Here is a 16,950-nt window from a genome sequence, read left to right as displayed (position 1 = left end):
CAGAAAAGATTTACAAGCTTGTTTTGGGGGATGAGGGACTTCAGTTAGCTGTATAGATTGAGACGTTTTCGTTGTTCTCCTCAGAGTAGAGAAGATTGCAATGAGATTTGATAGAGGTGTTCAAAATCAGGAGGGGTCTAGCATGGGCAAGGAAACCTCCTGCTGATAACCACCTACCGCCCTCCCTCAGCTGATGAATCAGTACTCCTCCATGTTGAACATAGATACATAGAAGATAGGAGCAGGAGTAGGCCATTCGGCCCCTCGAGCCCGCTCCACCATTTAATGAGATCATGGCTGATCATTCAAATTCAGTAACCTGTCCCTGATTTATCCCCATATCTCTTGATCCCATTAGCCTCAAGAAATATATCCAACTCCTTCTTGAATATATTTAATGAATTGGCCTCAACTTCCCTGTTTGGCAGAGAATTCCACTGTTCCAACAATCTCTGGGTGAAGAAATTCCTCCTCATCTCAGTCGTAAATGGCTTAGCCCTTATCCTGAGACTGTGACCCCTGGTTCTGGACTCCCCCGCCATCGGGAACATCCTACCTGCATCTAGTCTGTCTAGTCCTGTTAGAATTTTATAAGTTTCAATGAGATCCCCTCTCATTCTTCTAAACACTAGCGAATATATGCCTAATCGATCCAATCACTCCTCATATATCAGTCCTGCCATCCCAGCTATCAGTCTGGTGAATCTTCACTGTATTCTCTACATGGCAAGAACATCCTTCCTCAGAAAAGGCGACCAAAACTGCACACAATACTCAAGGTGTGGTCTCACCAAGGTCCTGAACAACTGCAACAAGACATCCTTGCTCCTGTACTCAAATCCTCTCGCTATGAAGGCCAACATACCATTTGCCTTCTTAACCGCCTGCTGCACCTGCATGCTTACCTTCATGACTGGTGCACAAGGGCACCCACGTCTCCTTGCAATTCCCCTTCTCCCAATCTATTGCCGTTCTGATAATAATCTGTCTTCCTGTTTTTGCCACCGAAATGGATAACCTCGCATTTATCCACAATATACTGCAATTGTCATGCATCTGCCCAATCACCTAACCTGTCTAAATCATACTGGAGTTTCTCTGCATCCTCCACACAGCAGAGACACCCACCCAGATTTGTGTCGTCTGCAAACTTGGAGATATTACATCTACTTCCCTTGTCTATTTCATTTATATATACTGTGAATAGCTGGGGTCCTAGCACTGATCCCTGCGGTACCCCACTATTCACTGCCTGCCACTCAGAAAAAGACTCGTTTATTCCAACTTTTTGCTTCCTTTCTGCCAACCAGTTATCTATCCAAGTCAGTACCTTACCCCCAATCCCAGCTGCTTTAAATTTACACGCTAATCTCTTAGGCGGGATCTTATCAAAAGCCTTCTGAAAGTCCAAATACACAACATCCTCTGGTTCTCCCTTATCTATTCTACCAGTTACATCCTCAAAAAATTCCACTGGATTAGTCAAGCATGATTTACCTTTTGTAAATCGATGTTGACTTTGTCAGTGTTTTCCAAGTGCTCTGCTATTACATCTTTTATAATTGACTCTAGTATTTTCCCCACTACCGATGTCAGGCATACCGTTCTATAATTCCCTGTTTTTTCTCTACCATGCTTTTTAAATAGTGGGGTTACATTAGCTATCCTCTAATCCATGGGAACTGTTCCACAGTCCATAGAATTTTGGAAGATGACCAGCAATGCATCTACTATTTCTAGGGCCACTTCCTTAAGTATACTAGGATGTAGATTATCAGGCCCTGGGGATTTATTGGCCTTCAATCCCATCAATTTTGCTAACACCATTTCCCTACAAATACTGATTTCAGTCAATTTCTCCATCTCATTAGACCCTATGTTGCCTGACATCTCTGGGAGGGTAATTGTGTTCTCCTTTGTGAAGACAGAACAAAAGTATGTATTTAGTTGGTCACCCATTTCCTTGTTCCCCATTATACATTCCCCTGATTCTGACTGCAAGGGACCTATGCTTGACTTCACCAATCTTTTTCTCTTGACTTATCTATAGAAGCTTTTACAGTCAGTTTTTATGTTCCCTGCAAGCTTACTCTCATAATCTATACTCCCCCTATTAATTAATCCATTTCTCCTCCTTTGCTGAATCCTAAACTGCTCCTAATCCTCAGGTTTGCTGCTTTTTCTGGCCAAAATATATGAACACCACTTGGAGGAAGAACTGAGAGTACAAGGGCACAGAATGTACTCTGGGTGGAGGACTTCAATGTCCAACAACAAGAGTGGCTCAGCAGCACCACTACTGACGGAGCTGGCCGAGACCTGAAGGATATAATTGCCAGTCTGGGACTGTGACAGATGTGAGGGAAAAACCTCCTTGACCTCTTCCTCTCCAATCTACCTGTCGCTGATGCATCTGACCATGACAGCATTGGCAGCAGTGACCACCGCAAAAACACTGTGGATACGAAGTCCCGTCTTCACACTGAGAACACCCACCTTGGTGTTGTGTGGCACTACCACTGTGCTAAATGGTATAGGTTCAGAACAGACTAGCAGCTCAAATCTGAGCATCCAGGAGTCGCTATGGGCCATCAGAAGCAACAGAATTGTATTCCACCACCATCTGTAATCACATGGCTAGGCATATCACTCATTCTACAATTACCACCAAGCCAGGGGACCAACCCTGATTCAACAACGAGTGTAGAAGAGCATGCCAGGAGCAGCACCAGGCGTACCTAAGAATGAAGTGCCAACCTGGGGAATCTGCAAAACAGGACTTAATACCAGACGCAGCATGCAATAGACTGGGCTAAGCGATCCCACAATCAACAGATCAGATCAAAACTCTGCAGTTCTACCACACCCAGTCGTGAATGTTGGTGGACCATTAAACAACTAACGGGAGGAGGAGGCTCCAAGAATATCCCCATCCTCAATGATCGTGAAGCCAAGCACGTGAGTGCAAAAGACAAGGCTGAAGCATTTGCAAACAACTTCAGCCAGAAGTGCCAAGTGGTTGATCCATATCGGCCTACTCCCGAGATCCACACCATCACAGAAGCCAGTCATCAGCCAATTCGATTCATGCCACGAGATATCAAGAAACGGCTGAGCGCACTGGATACAGCAAAGGATATGGGCCCAGACAACATCCCGGCTATAGTGCTGAAGGCTTGTGCTCCAGAACTAGCCGCGCATCTGGCCAAGCTGTTCCAGTACAGCTACAACACTGGTATCTATCCCACAATGTGGAAAACTGCCCACAAAATTTAGGACAAATCCAACCCGGCCTTTTACCGCCCCTTCAGTCTATTCTCAATCATCAACAACATGAAGGAAGGTGTCATCGACAGTGCTATTAAGCGGCACTTACTCACCAATAATATTCTCATAGTTGCCCAGTTTGGGTTCCGCCAGGAACACTCGGCTCCAGATCTCATTACAGCCTGTGTCCAAACATGAACAAAGGAGCTGAATTCCAGAGGTGAGGTGAGACTGACTGCTAGACATCAAGGCAGCATTTGACCGAGTCTGACATCAAGAAGCCCTAGTAAAACTGAAGTCAATGAAAATCAGGGGGAAAACGCTCCACTGGCTGAAGTTATACCTAGCACAAAAGAAGATGGTTGCGGTGGTTGAAGGTCAATCATCACAGCCCCGGAACATTCCTGCAGGAGTTCCTCAGGGCCGTGTCCTAGGCCCAGCCATCTTCAGCTGCTTCATCAATGACCTTCCCTCCAACATAAGGTGAGAACTGGGGATGTTCCCTGATGACTGCACAGTGTTCAGCGACATTCACAACCCCTCAGATAATGAAGCCGTCCATGCCCACATGCAAAACTACCTGGACGACGTTCAGGCTTGGGCTGATAAGTGGCAGGTAACATTCGCGCCACAGAAGTGCCAAGCAATGACTATCTCCAAGAAGCGAGATTCTAACCTCCTCCCCTTGACATTTAATGGCATTACCATCGCCGAATCCTCCACTATCAACATCTCGGTGTCCCTATTAACCAAAAACTTAACTGGACCAGCCACATAAATACTGTGGCAACAAGAGCAGGTCAGAGGCTGGGTATTCTGTGGCGAGTTTATCACCTCGTGACTGCTCAAAGCCTTTCCACCATGTACAAGGCGCAAGTAAGGAATGTGATGGAATAAACTCCAATTGCTTGGATGAGTGCAGCTCCAACAGCACTCAAGATGCTCGACACCACCCAGGACAAAGCAGCCCGCTTGATTGGTACCCCATCCACCACCTTAAACATTCACTCCCACCACCACTGGTGTACCGAGGCTGCAGTGTGTACCATCTACAAGATATACTGCAGCAACTCGCAAATACTTCTTCGGCAGCACCTCTCAAACCCACGATCTCTTCCACCTAGAATGACAAGGGCAGCAGGCACATGAGAACACCACCACTTCCAAGTTCCCCTCCAAGGCACAAACCATCCTAACGTAGAAGTATTTCGTCGATATTTCATTGTTACTGGGTCAAAAACCTGGAACTCCCGACTGAACAGCACTGTGGGAGCACCATCACCATACGGACTGCAGCGGTTCAAGAATGTGGCTCACCACCACCATCTGAAGGGCAACTAGGGGTGGGCAATAAATGCTGGCCTTGCCAGCGACGACCAGATCCCATAAACGCTTAAAAAAAAAGAAAGGCAGTGTGCTAGGACCAACCATCTTCAAATGCTTCATCAATGACCATCCATCCAAATTAAGGACAGAAATGGGGATGTTCCCTGAAGACTGCACAGAAGGGAATGCAATGGATGTTGTTCACAGGGATTTTAGGAAGGTGTTTGACAAAGTACCACATAGAAGGCTGGTTAACAAAATTGATGCTCATGGAATAGGTGGTCAGTGGCAGCTTGGATAAGGAACTGGCTTAAGGACAGAAAACAGCAAGTTGTGGTAAAAACTGTTTTTTCACACTGGAGGAGGTTCCCCAAAGTTCAGTGCTGGGGCCATTACTTTTGTGATATTTATAAATGACCTGCATATTGGAATAAAGAGTAGAATTTCTAAATTTCCCGACGACGCCAAACGTGGATGTGTAGGAAAAAGTGAGGATGATACCAATCGACTGCAGCAGGAAATAGAAAGCCTAGCTGAATGGGGAGACAAGTGGCAGATGGAATTTAATACAGAGAAGCGTGAGGTGATGTATTTTGGCAGAAGGAACAGTGAGAGGCAATATACACTTAATGGCACAGTTTTAAGTGTGTGCAGGGACAGAGGAGCCTGGGAGTTAATGTGCATAGGTCCTTGAAGGTGGCAGGACATATGGAGAGAGTGGTTAAAAAAACATATGGGATCTTGGGCTTCATAAATAGATGTAATGAGTACAAAGTTAGCGAAGTTATGTGGAACCTTTATAAAGCACTGGTTAGGCTACAACTGGAGTACTGCATCCAGATCTGGTCACTGCACTTTAGGAAGGATGTAAAGGCCCTTGACAGGGAGCAGAGCAGATTTACCAGAATGGTCACGGTGATGGGGGATCTTAGCTACAAGGACAGTTTGGAGAAGCTGCATTTGTTTTCATTATAACAACAAAAACGTGTATTTATATAGCACCTTTCATGTAGGAAATCGTCCCAAGGCGCTGCACAGGAGTATTTAAAGACAAAGGCGGTTATGGGGTGATTTGATAGAGGTGGACAAGATTATGATGAGCTTGGATAGGTTAGATGGGGAAAGGCTGTTCCCACTAGTTCATGTTAATGGACTCGGGGACACAGATTTAAGGTATTGGGTAAGAGATACAGGGGGACGTTAAGTAAAAAATTTTTACGCAGTGAGTGGTGAGGACCTGGCATTCGCTGCCGACGGAACTGGTGGAAACGGAGATACTCAAGGTTTTCAAGGGGAGACTGGATAGTGAATTGAGAGAAATACATGTACCGGGGTATGGGGATAGAGTGGGGGAATGGGACTGACTGGATTGCTCCACAGAGAGCCGGAACAGAATTGATGGTCCGAATGGCCTCCTTCTGTGCCGTTATGACTCTATGACTATAAACTATAGAGCAGTGATAATGGGGGCTTCAACTACCCTAATATATCTGAGACTCAGGCTAAATATAGAAAGTTCAGAGGAGAAGTGAAAAGGAAAGTAAGGGGGAAAAGACAGGGTATGAGAATAGAATGACAACTAACATTAAAGGTAATCCAAAAGTCTTCTATATGCATATATTACCAAGTTTAACGACACTAAGATACTGGCAGAGTAAGTAGTGCGGATGGGAGCAGGAAATTGCAAAGGGACATAAATTGAGTGGGTAAAATCAGAGGCATCTGATTCAGAAGATTCGGGGGGAAGGAATTTAGGGACTTTAATAAGTTTGAAAGGAACATTTTTGACTTATGCAGTTTTGTTCAGAAAAATGTTAGTGAAGGGAAATTAATCCAGAATCTGGGATTCAGCATTTCACCTTCTCGCTGAACAGATCTTTCTGGAGGAGCTGTTTATCAGTTGTTTCCGTAGGTTAGCGATTATCACGTTTGCCTTATAAGCGAAAAATACCCGGTTCGGACCCAAGTGGAAACATTATGCTCGAGAGTATTATTTATGTGAAATTAATTAATATATAGTGTGTAAAATCAGTTAGGTGATAAAACTTCACCAATGAATAAATTTTCGCAAATTATTAAAGTTAAGTTATTGAAGTTTCGACTGTCCCTTGGTGTGAGCATTCTTTCATTCTGCAAAAACAAAGCTATCGGTTAATGAATGGTGATTAAAACAATTAATCCAGTAAACTACCAGAAAACACTTTAAAGAGTTTATCACAATTACTGACAATTCTTATCTTTTTTCTTGTGTTTTTTCAGCTCCTGACTGCGGATATTCCTCTGATTAAACGTGAACAAAATGCAATATCTCACAGCCCAGGCCTCGGTTAACACCAACAGATCTAAGCCACATTTCAGACGTGGAAACAAACCCATTAATTATTCGCACTTCCCCAGCTCCAGAGCTCAGATTGTTATTGTCCATCCCAGTGACCCGGGCCAAACCTTCCCATACACCGAACACAGGCTCAGGAAAACCGCGGGGGAGATGATAACCCGGTCACTGAGCCTCCGAGCAGCATTAAACAAGCACCCGGACTGAAACATTTTAAATGCGGAAGTGAGAACTTGCACGCGAGTTTTCTAGCATTGAGGAGCGGTCTAAGGCGACTGCGTTTAGGTCGCAGTCTCTTCTGGTAGGCGTGTGTTTAAATCCCACTTCTGACATTGTGCATATTTAATTACTAAGTGCAACTCGTTTCTTTTGACGCCACTGTGAAGCACTTTGGGACATCCCTCAAAAATGGGATTCAGCGGTTCACCTGCTCGCTGAACATTCCCATCTGACCTGGTACTGAAAGTGCAGATGTTTCCGCAGTGTAGGAGCTATCACGTACGCAGAAACATTTCATTGGATCTTGCTCCTCATGCATGTCCAGGGGCGAGTTTGCTCTCCTGTGAAAGAACATAAGAACGGAAGAATTAGGAGCAGGAGTAGGCCATATGGCCTCTCGATCAGATAATGTCTGATCATCGACATTAACTCCACTTTCCTGCCTATCTCCATATCCTTTGATTCCACTACAGTCCAAAAATCTATCGAACTCAGCCTTGAACATATTCAAAGACTGAGCCTCAACAGCACTTTGGGGCAGAGATTTCCAAGGAAAGGGGCTGCAATATTTTAAATCTAACAATGGCTGATGTCACAAGCACCGAACATTTTTAAGCAAACTCCTAAAATAGAGTGTGTAAAATCAGAAGTGATAAAAGTTCATGACATGCAAAGCATGGAAATCACTGTGTGAAATGGGACTTGGATAACATTAATATCAATATTTTTCTGCCTGACATGGTGGTGGAAGCAGATTCAATGTTAACTTTCAAAAGGGAAAGAAATTGAAAAAGAAACACTTGCAGGGCTTTGGGAAAAGAGCGGGGAATAATTGGATCGCTCTTTCAAAAAGCCGGCACAGGCACTATGGGCCGGATGGCCTCCTTCTGTGCTGTCTGATTCTATGATTCTATATTAAGTTATTACAGTTTATCTGTCACCCAGTAAACTTGTTAGCAATTCCTGTAGTGAGCAACATAATGTTGTGGGTTGATTAATGATGATTGAAACAATTATAAAGAGTCTCACTGACTTGAATCATCCCTTTGGTTAACAAAAATCTCTCAATCGCAGATTAAAATGAACAATAGATGTAACATCTGTGAAAGAGCTATCCAATTAGTCCCACTCCGCTGCTCTTCCCCCATAGCCTCGCTGACACTCCTGCCAGTGGAAACTGTTTCCCCCATAATTTTGAACAACTCTATTAAATCTCCCCTGAACTGTGATTAATGGAGTTCAATGTGGGGACGTGTCAGATCATTCACTTTGGGTCTAAGAAAGATCGGTCAGTGTCTGGTCTGAAAAATCTATGTCAGAGAATATTTTTTCTGTGAAAAAAACGGTCCTGTTTAGTTTAACAAAAGTTTCCCCAGATCCCTGCTCTCACAAGCAATGAATATTTTAAACTATTCTCCTAAATTACAATGTGTAAAATGAGATATGGGTTAACAGTTCAGCACATGTAAAGAGCAAAATAAATGATTGAAGTTTCGACTGACACTCAGTCACCATATTATAGTATGTTTCATTCGCAAAAGAAGGCTGCCGGTTAATTAATGGTGATTAAAACATTTCTTATTTTTTCACATTAGTTGCATGTTATTTATTTACTTAAATTTCTTCGCTTTAATTAATTGAAACCGGTGATGTCAAAGTTACTTCCCTAACCGGGAATCGAACCCAGTCATACTTACGGATCAGAATAGCTTATTGAATCATGTAAAGGTGCCCTCGAAAAATATCACTCTGCTAAATTAAAATCACGGCTGCAATTTGTTTCGGTGTAAAATAAGGGGATTGAAAATGACAAAAAAAAACGCCAGGCAGCGCCCGCGGTGAAACAGGGCTCGAACTTAGAATTCAAGTTGGCGCGAAGTAACCGCTGAGCTAAAGCTGACGCCAAGCAAAGCGCGAAAAACCGCTCAATATAAAGGATGAGCTCACAGATATCAGGCGCAGTGCAGTCAAATGTCAAATCCCTTGTTTCTTATTCAACAGAGGAAGAAGAGACATGAACGGGAATCAGAAGCCACAAACTTTAATTAAAGGCACAAATACTTACTGACAAATCTTTTCACTGTAAAATTCTTTGACTTTATTTCAACGCTGACTGTGTTTAATCTGAATGTCAGCACCATGGGATTTTAAGTTCAGAACTGTTTCTATTTTGTGCGCATGGTAGAAATAACCGGTCCTGTTCAATTTGACCAAAGTTCCCCAGATTCCTGGTGTCATCGGCAATGACCATTTTAAACCAGACTCCTAAAGTACAGTGTGTAAAATGAGATATGGGTAACAGTACAAATTATTGAATTGTCGACTCTCACTCAGTTAGTATTTCTTTCATTGTGACAAAGAAAATTATCGGTTAATTCATGAGGCTTTACCGTTAAAGCAACAAACAAAAAGTTTAACAAAAACCTTCAACCAACGTGGACACGAACCCAGGAGCCTGCTACCGACTGAGCTCGCATGGCCTGATCACTTTGATTATCTATTATCATTGATCGACAGTGGCACAGTAATTAGCGTGGATGGGAATGGGGAATTGCAAAGGGACATTGATTGAATGGAAAAACTGGAGGCATCTGATTCAGAAGATTCGGGGGTGACGCGGAAATTCGAGAGTTTAATGACTTTGAAAGGAACATTTTTGACTTGTGCAGTTTCGGTCAGAGAAATGTTACTGAAAGGTAATGAATCCAGAATCTGGGATCCAGCATTTCACCTTCTCGCTGAACAGTTCTTTCTGGATATTTAGCTAAACAGAGGTTTCCATATTGTCGTGGTTATCACGTTCGCCTCACAAGTGCAAAGTCCCCGATTCAATCCCGGGCACAAGCATTATGTTCGATAAATGGTCGCCGGTTCAAAACTGGGAAGAAACCTTCCCCATTAATATTGAATAAATATGAAAATGGAAGAATTCATATTGTAATTAAATATCAATAAAATAAAATATCTCATAGAGCCCGTATATTATCTGAGCCCACACCATTCTTCACAGTCTCGAACTCAGCACAGATACCGACAGTGTCCCTCCCTCACTCCCGTTTCCTGCCCTGATGGTGCAGAAAGCCCCTCTCAAAGCTGCACATTCGACTGGTTTCAGTGGATCCGCAGGAGATTTTAATATAATCCTGCAGCGTCGCCTCTGCTAATAATGATAGATCGTCACCATATTTCACACATCGCCGCAACTCCGACCAGTTCAGTCTAAGTCCCCTTTTTAACAGTCATAATTACCGCCAAATAACCTCTCTGGCACTGAAAATATATTTTATAAGTGTGGAATCTCATTCCTTCAGATATAAATTGTTGTTGAATATTTTTTATATAATAAAAATGCTTTATATTTTTCTATTTTTTTCTCTCTCTCTTAATCCAACCTTTATTTCCCTCTCTTTATTTCGCTTTCTGTGCCTGATTTGACATTGAATTCACTGTTCTAACAGATCCTGGTTCAGACTACGCTTCTCATTAACGAATCTCAATCAATTATTTATGAGGTAGGGCGGCACAGTGAGTTTGTTAATCGACCAGTATTCCAGAGGAAAGGTGGAATGGTGGGGAGAAAATTGTCCAGTGCTTGCTGGTGGAGAGGTTTGCCTTGAGGGGGCAGCGATGAATCGCCATTGCAGTGCTGGTCCCGCCACAAACTGTTCCTCAGCCGCAGACTTCATGATGATCTGGAGACCTGAGCTTACAATCCCACCACGGCAGATGGTGGAAGGATTAAAATCGGGGATGTGTAAGAGCCCAGAATTGGAGGAGTGCAGAGATCTCAGAGGGTGTAGGGCTGGAGAAGGTTAGAGAGATAGGGGGAGGCGAGTCCATGGAGGGATTTGAAAACAAGGACGAGAATTTGAAAACTGAATTGTCGCCTGAAGGGAGCCAATGTAGGTGAGTGAGACCCGGGGTGATGGGTGAACGGGACATGGTGCGAGTTAGGATACGGGCAGCAGAGGATTGGATGAGCTGAAGTTTATGGAGGGAGGAAGATGGGAGGCCTTCCAGGAGTACATTAGAATCGTCAAGTCTGGAGGTGACAAAGGCAAGGATGAGGGTTTCAGCAGCAGATCAGCTGAGGCAACGGCGGAGTCGGGCGATGTTACGGAGGTGGAAGTAGACCGTCTTGGGCAGAAGCTCATCTCGGGGTCACATACCAAGGTTGCAAGCTGTCTGGTTCAGTCTCAGTGGCCAGGGAATGGGATGAAGTCGGTGGCTCGAGAAAGGAGTTCGTGGCGGGGACCAGCACTGCAATGGCGATACATCACTGCCCTCTCAAGGCTACTTGTAAACCCCGTCCAGCAGCAATATTGGAAGAACTGGACAATTTTAACTCCACCATTCCATTATGGCCCGGCCTTTTCTCATCCACACCTTCAGCTTCTACACTTTCCCGCTGCTGAGCAGCCAATCACACAGTTGCTCTCAACATTTAATTTTATTTGTCCCCAGCTGGGACAAGAAGAAACCTGGTTCCACCGAGACTCAGATCGCTTGATTCATAGTCCAGAATGCTCGCCATTACACCATGAAACCCTTATACAGCATTTTTGAGGCCAATTCGCTTTTTTCCAACTCACCTACCATTCACAGCTGCTGAGTATTTCCAGCGAATTCTGTTTTTATTTCAAACTTCCAGCATCCGCAGCATTTTGTCCTGTCTTAGAAAAGCAAACGGGATCCTGGGCTTTATAAACAGAGGCATAGAGGGCAAAAGGAAGGAAGTTATTTCAAACCTTTGGAGTATTGTGTGTAATTCGGGCACTGCGCTTTAGGACGGATGCGAGACTTCAGTTCCGTGGAGTAGTGGAAAAGAAGAGGCTGTTCTCCTCAGAGCAGAGAAGATAAGGGGAGATTTTGTCGATGTGTTCAATATCATGAAGAGTTTTAATAAAGTAAATAAGGAGAACATTTTCCAGCGGCAGAAGTGTTGCTAACCAGAAAACACATGTTAAAGTGATTGGATAAAGTATCAGTAATAAGGTTCTCTCGGGCTTTTGTTGGCCGATTTACTGGTAAAGCTGGGAATTGAGGGGAAACTGGTTCATGGTTTGTAACACAAGCAGTGCGCGGGGTCAGACCGGCCCGGCTAGCTCAGTCGGTAGAGCCTGAGGCTCTTAATCTCAGGGGCGGTTTGTGTTTCAAATTATTGGGCTGGTTTCACCGGCGATCCCCAGCTCTAAATCCCCCGGCACCTCTCGGTCAATCATTATTTCAAAAAATGCGATTCAACAACATTATCAGGAAATCTGAAGTGTTTATAAACACCGGAAGCTGACACACCAGGGAAGACCTCACAGTGTTGGACACAGAGTGAAATACACTGAAGTGTTTATAAAAAGTTACAGAACACAACACGTGTGTAAAATTCCCCGTTGTTTTCTCGGCCCTGATGGGTTGTGAAGGGAGAGACGGGCCGAAGTCCCACTGAGCCGCACTGACCCCGAGCCAAGGTGAAATTAAAGTCAGTTCAATCTTTAGCAGCGAGCGGCTGAAGAGAGACAAGATTCCGGAATCAAGGAGAGATTTTCTTATTTTGTTGAACCGCATTTATATGAAACACTCATTGACCGAGCTGGGAATCGCCTTTAAAATGAGCCCAGAAATTTTAAGCGCAAACTCCCCACCGTGGGGATGAAGTATCCGACATTCCACCGACTGGGCTAGCCGGACTGGTCTGTCGCAAGGACCCTGCCTGTGCTCCAGTTTCCTCTCAATTCCCCGGTTTATCAGTAAATCCACCAGCAAAAGCCCGAGGGAACCTTATTACTGATTCATTGTCCAATTACTTGAATAGAAAGCGAGCGGAGGAGAAGGATTGAGAGTTTTTAGTGTGGGACAGAAGTGATGTTGTTTGACGGAGAAGCGACACAATCTCAATCAGTGCAGAGAGAGGTGAGTCAGCGGGTCACCTTCTCCCTTAACACATCCTTCTGACTCGCGGCTGACAAACTGAGCAGAGGTTTCGGGACTGTACCAATTATCCCGCTCGCCTTACACGCGAAATGCCCGCGGTTCCGCTCCAGGGCGGGATGAATGATTTTGGAACTTGCTCCAGGTGAACCTCCAGGGGCGAGTTTCTTCCGCTGTGTAAAAGCGGTGACAATTGTCGGTCCCTGTTAAACTGAACAACGGCTGCACCAGATTCCCGGTGTGATAAACACTGAACATTTTTAATCAACTCCTCAAATATCGTCTGTAAAATGAGAACTGATGAAAATTCATCACAAGCAAAAGACAAAACACTTATGAAAGTTTTGCCTGTCACTCGGTGACCATGTTAGGATTTCCTTCAGTCTGAAACAGAAAGTTGATTCATCAATTATAACAATTGTTCATCTTTTCACAGAGTTTAATGAGTTTTGTGAAATTCAGATAATAAAGTGCATGAATACAAAAGTTAATCCCGGACCTGCATTTGTAAACCACAGTTCTCTTCTGTGATGTTCTTGCTGCAATCAACGGCGGTCGAGTTTCTGCAGTGTAGTGGCTGTCACATTCCCCTCGCGCACGAAATAGTCCCCGGTTCGATACCGGGCGGAAACATTATGAAAACCTTCCCCATTAAAGTTGAATTAATATAAAAAATGGAAGAACTGATTTTGTGGTTAAATATCAATACAAGTAAAAATCACAACGAACTCGTATATTTCTGCACAGACTCACACTCAGCACAGATACCGACAGTGTACCCCCCTCGCTCCCGTTTCCTGCCCTGACGGTGCAGAAAGCCCCTCTCAAAGCTGCGCATTCGGCTGGTTTCAGTGGATCCGCGGGTGATCTTTAAAGGATCCTGCAGCGTCGCCTCGGATAATAACCATAGATCGTCACCATATTTCACTCACCGCAGCAACCCCGTCCATTTCAGTCTAAATCCCCATTTTAACTCTTTCGCCCCAGGCAAACTGTTTGTACAAAATGACATTTTAGGTGAGAACACAAAAGATATGTTCACGCAACCACAGCACCAAGTGCGGGTAGGCATCCACTTGAAATGCACAGTGAGGTGCAATATTCCACAAGCTCCTGATGTACATGTTTCCATGTCTGCAATGCACGCACCGAACAATGCAGCTCCTGGGAAAACTGCAAATCCACGCAGGGCTGTCCTGCATCATTTGAAACAACAGTCAGACACAAGATTCTGCCAGTTTCCAATGTCTTCTCCTTCTGCTCCTGTCACTTCTTTCCCTCCAGCTTCCTCTGCTCCTCCAGCCTGCAGCTGAATTCGATGCTTGATGTAAACGCAGCGGGTTCATGACACAAACCCTTCCCTTTCCCTCCGAGAGGATGACGCACTGTAGTTTGCTCCGTAGCCGCAATAGCTCAGTTGGGAGGAGCGAGTTGAAGATTTATAAAAGTACAAAAGCAAAATACTGCGGATGCTGGAAATTTGAAATAAAAACAGAAACTGCTGGAAATACTCAGCAGGTCAGGCAGCATCTGTAGAGAGAAGCAGAGTTAACGTCAGACGGACGGTCATCGACCTGAAACGTTAACTCTTTTTTTTCTCTACAAATTTAATAATGGTCCCGGATTCAATCCCGGGATTCGGCAGTTTTCAATTCATTTGAGTTTCTTTCCGCTGCCATTCTCGAACTGAACGATTTAAACTGGAATTATTTCTCCGGCACTGAAAGTTTGGCGATTGAATAGAGAGACATCAAGCACGGGAAATATTTATAACGTTTTAGATTGATCGATTTCCTTCTGTGCTTTTCTCTGGATGTTGTCTCTCTCGGTGCCGGCGAACATTTCATTGATGCATTTGTCCTGAACTGAAGGCCTTTTGCCCATCTCGCGGGGTCAGAGCCGCTCTGTCTGTCTCTCACCTGCTTGTGACCATTATCGGGAACAGGCCGCCTGTTCAACGTTCATCAGCAAACCCAGAAACACAAATAAACAGAAAGATGTGTCTCTCAGCCCCGGTGGCAAAGGTGCAATGGATGTTAATCCAAATAAAGCCCCCGTGAGATTCTGTGTGGATTGGTTTACTTATAAAGTTTGTATTTTAAATATTGAGAAATAGCGTAAAATAATGAAAACATCCTGATGGTTTATACGGGGATCGAACCCGCGAGTTTGGCGCTATTAGCACCACGCTCTCACCAACTGAGCTAACCGGCCACAAAGCGCCCATTGGCCAGGCTTGAACCCAGGCTGGGGAATTATCGTTCAGGCTCACACTGGGTGACCGAGTTACTGCAGAAACATTGAACACACCACATCGCTTAAACATTGTTAACTGTTCGTATATACAACTGGGCAGAGTGTAAATCGAAAGTAACAGAAAAAGAGCTCTTTAGTTTAACAAACCTCATTCTAAAAATTATTATCGCACCGGCGGGACCCCGACTGGATTCCAACCCCCAGCCGGCGGCTGGAGCCGAATTAGGCTCAAATGTGGTTTTACGCTCATTCCTTTAGGAAACGCGGGTTCAGGTGCGAAAAATCTCTCCTGATTCGCTCATCTTATACTGAAGGAGACAAAAAGTAACTAAAACCTGCCGAATCCGGGATCGTCAATCTAACGCTCGCCCAACTAAGCTGTTTCGGCTTTACGGGCTGTGGCAGGTTCGATGTTATCATTCAGTTTCTACTGACCCCCATATAGAGCAGACAGGGCAGAATCCCATCATTGCCATGTGCTCTGGTTCCCAGGGCACACAGTGAAGCGACCACGTGTATATCTGATCTCCACATTGATGAACAAATACAACAGCAAAAGGACTCGTGGGAAGATTCCAACAGTTGTGAGAAACCCAGACACCATGTTAATATCTCACCGTCACCATTGGTCGATGAATCGATCTAATGGCTCAAAGCGGGTTTTCACATCAATTTGTTTAACGGATTTTCTTTCAGCGACTATTTCCATGTTCCGACAATAAATGTTACATTTCTTTAATTTGGACAAGTAAACGGAGACTGGACAGTCGTTATCTTGCTCTCTGTGACCTGAGATTTTATCTCGGTAATCTCTGGCTTTAGTATATGTTGTAATTAATTTTCCAACAGGTCCCTGTGGCGCAATCGGTCAGCGCGTTCGGCTGTTAACCGAAAGGTTGGTGGTTCGAGCCCACCCAGGGACGGTGTTTTAACATTTCCAGGTTTTCTAAATGTGTATTTTGGCTGCAAGATCATGGGATGTACTGGGTACAATGTCGGTGAGTATGAGATCATCCACTGGGATCCGAGAAAACCGTTTCATAACATTCTCTTATTGGTGACAGACTAATAGGAACAAGTGGAGGGCATTCAACCCCTCAGCCCTGTTCCTTCATTCAATTAGATCCTAGATAATCTGTATCTCAGCTGCATTGGCCCGCCTTGGTTCCAGAACCAGCTTCACCAGTTTGGAATGGTCTCATTTTTAGGTGCGCCTGGTGCCGCTCCTGGCCTGCTCTTCTACACCTCTCAATGAACCAGGTCTGGTCCCCTGGTTTGACGGTAATGGTAGAGTGAGGGATCTGCCGGGCTAGGAGGCTACAGATTGTGGTTGAATACAATTCTACTGCTGCTGATGGTCCAGATTTGTACAGAGAAAATACACGTGTTTTATGAGATATTTTATTTTACTGATATTTAATCACAAAATTATTTCAACTTTTTCAAATTGATTCAATTTTAATGAGGAATATTTTACAAAATGTTTCCGCCCGGTTTCTAACGGGCCGTTTCGTGTGTTAGGTGAATGTGATAACCACTACACTGCGGAAACTCTGCTCCGTGAGCTGTCGTTAGAACATCACAGAAGTGAACCGCAGTCTACAAATGCAGGTAATAGAATC

General features: G+C 44.3%; 1 non-coding gene across 1 annotated transcript; it reads left to right on the top strand.

Annotated features, from left to right (window-relative positions):
* The first annotated feature begins 16,177 nt into the window (after positions 1-16,177).
* trnan-guu (transfer RNA asparagine (anticodon GUU)) lies at positions 16,178-16,251 on the top strand. The gene has a single exon. It is a non-coding gene; the product is annotated as a tRNA-Asn (tRNA).
* The last annotated feature ends 699 nt before the right edge of the window (positions 16,252-16,950 follow it).

Source organism: Somniosus microcephalus, unplaced genomic scaffold (genome assembly GCF_052327205.1).
Source record: "Somniosus microcephalus isolate GS21.2 unplaced genomic scaffold, FLI_Smic_1.0 scaffold39, whole genome shotgun sequence".
Taxonomy (NCBI): domain Eukaryota; kingdom Metazoa; phylum Chordata; class Chondrichthyes; order Squaliformes; family Somniosidae; genus Somniosus; species Somniosus microcephalus.
This window is presented reverse-complemented; position numbering and strand designations above follow the sequence as displayed.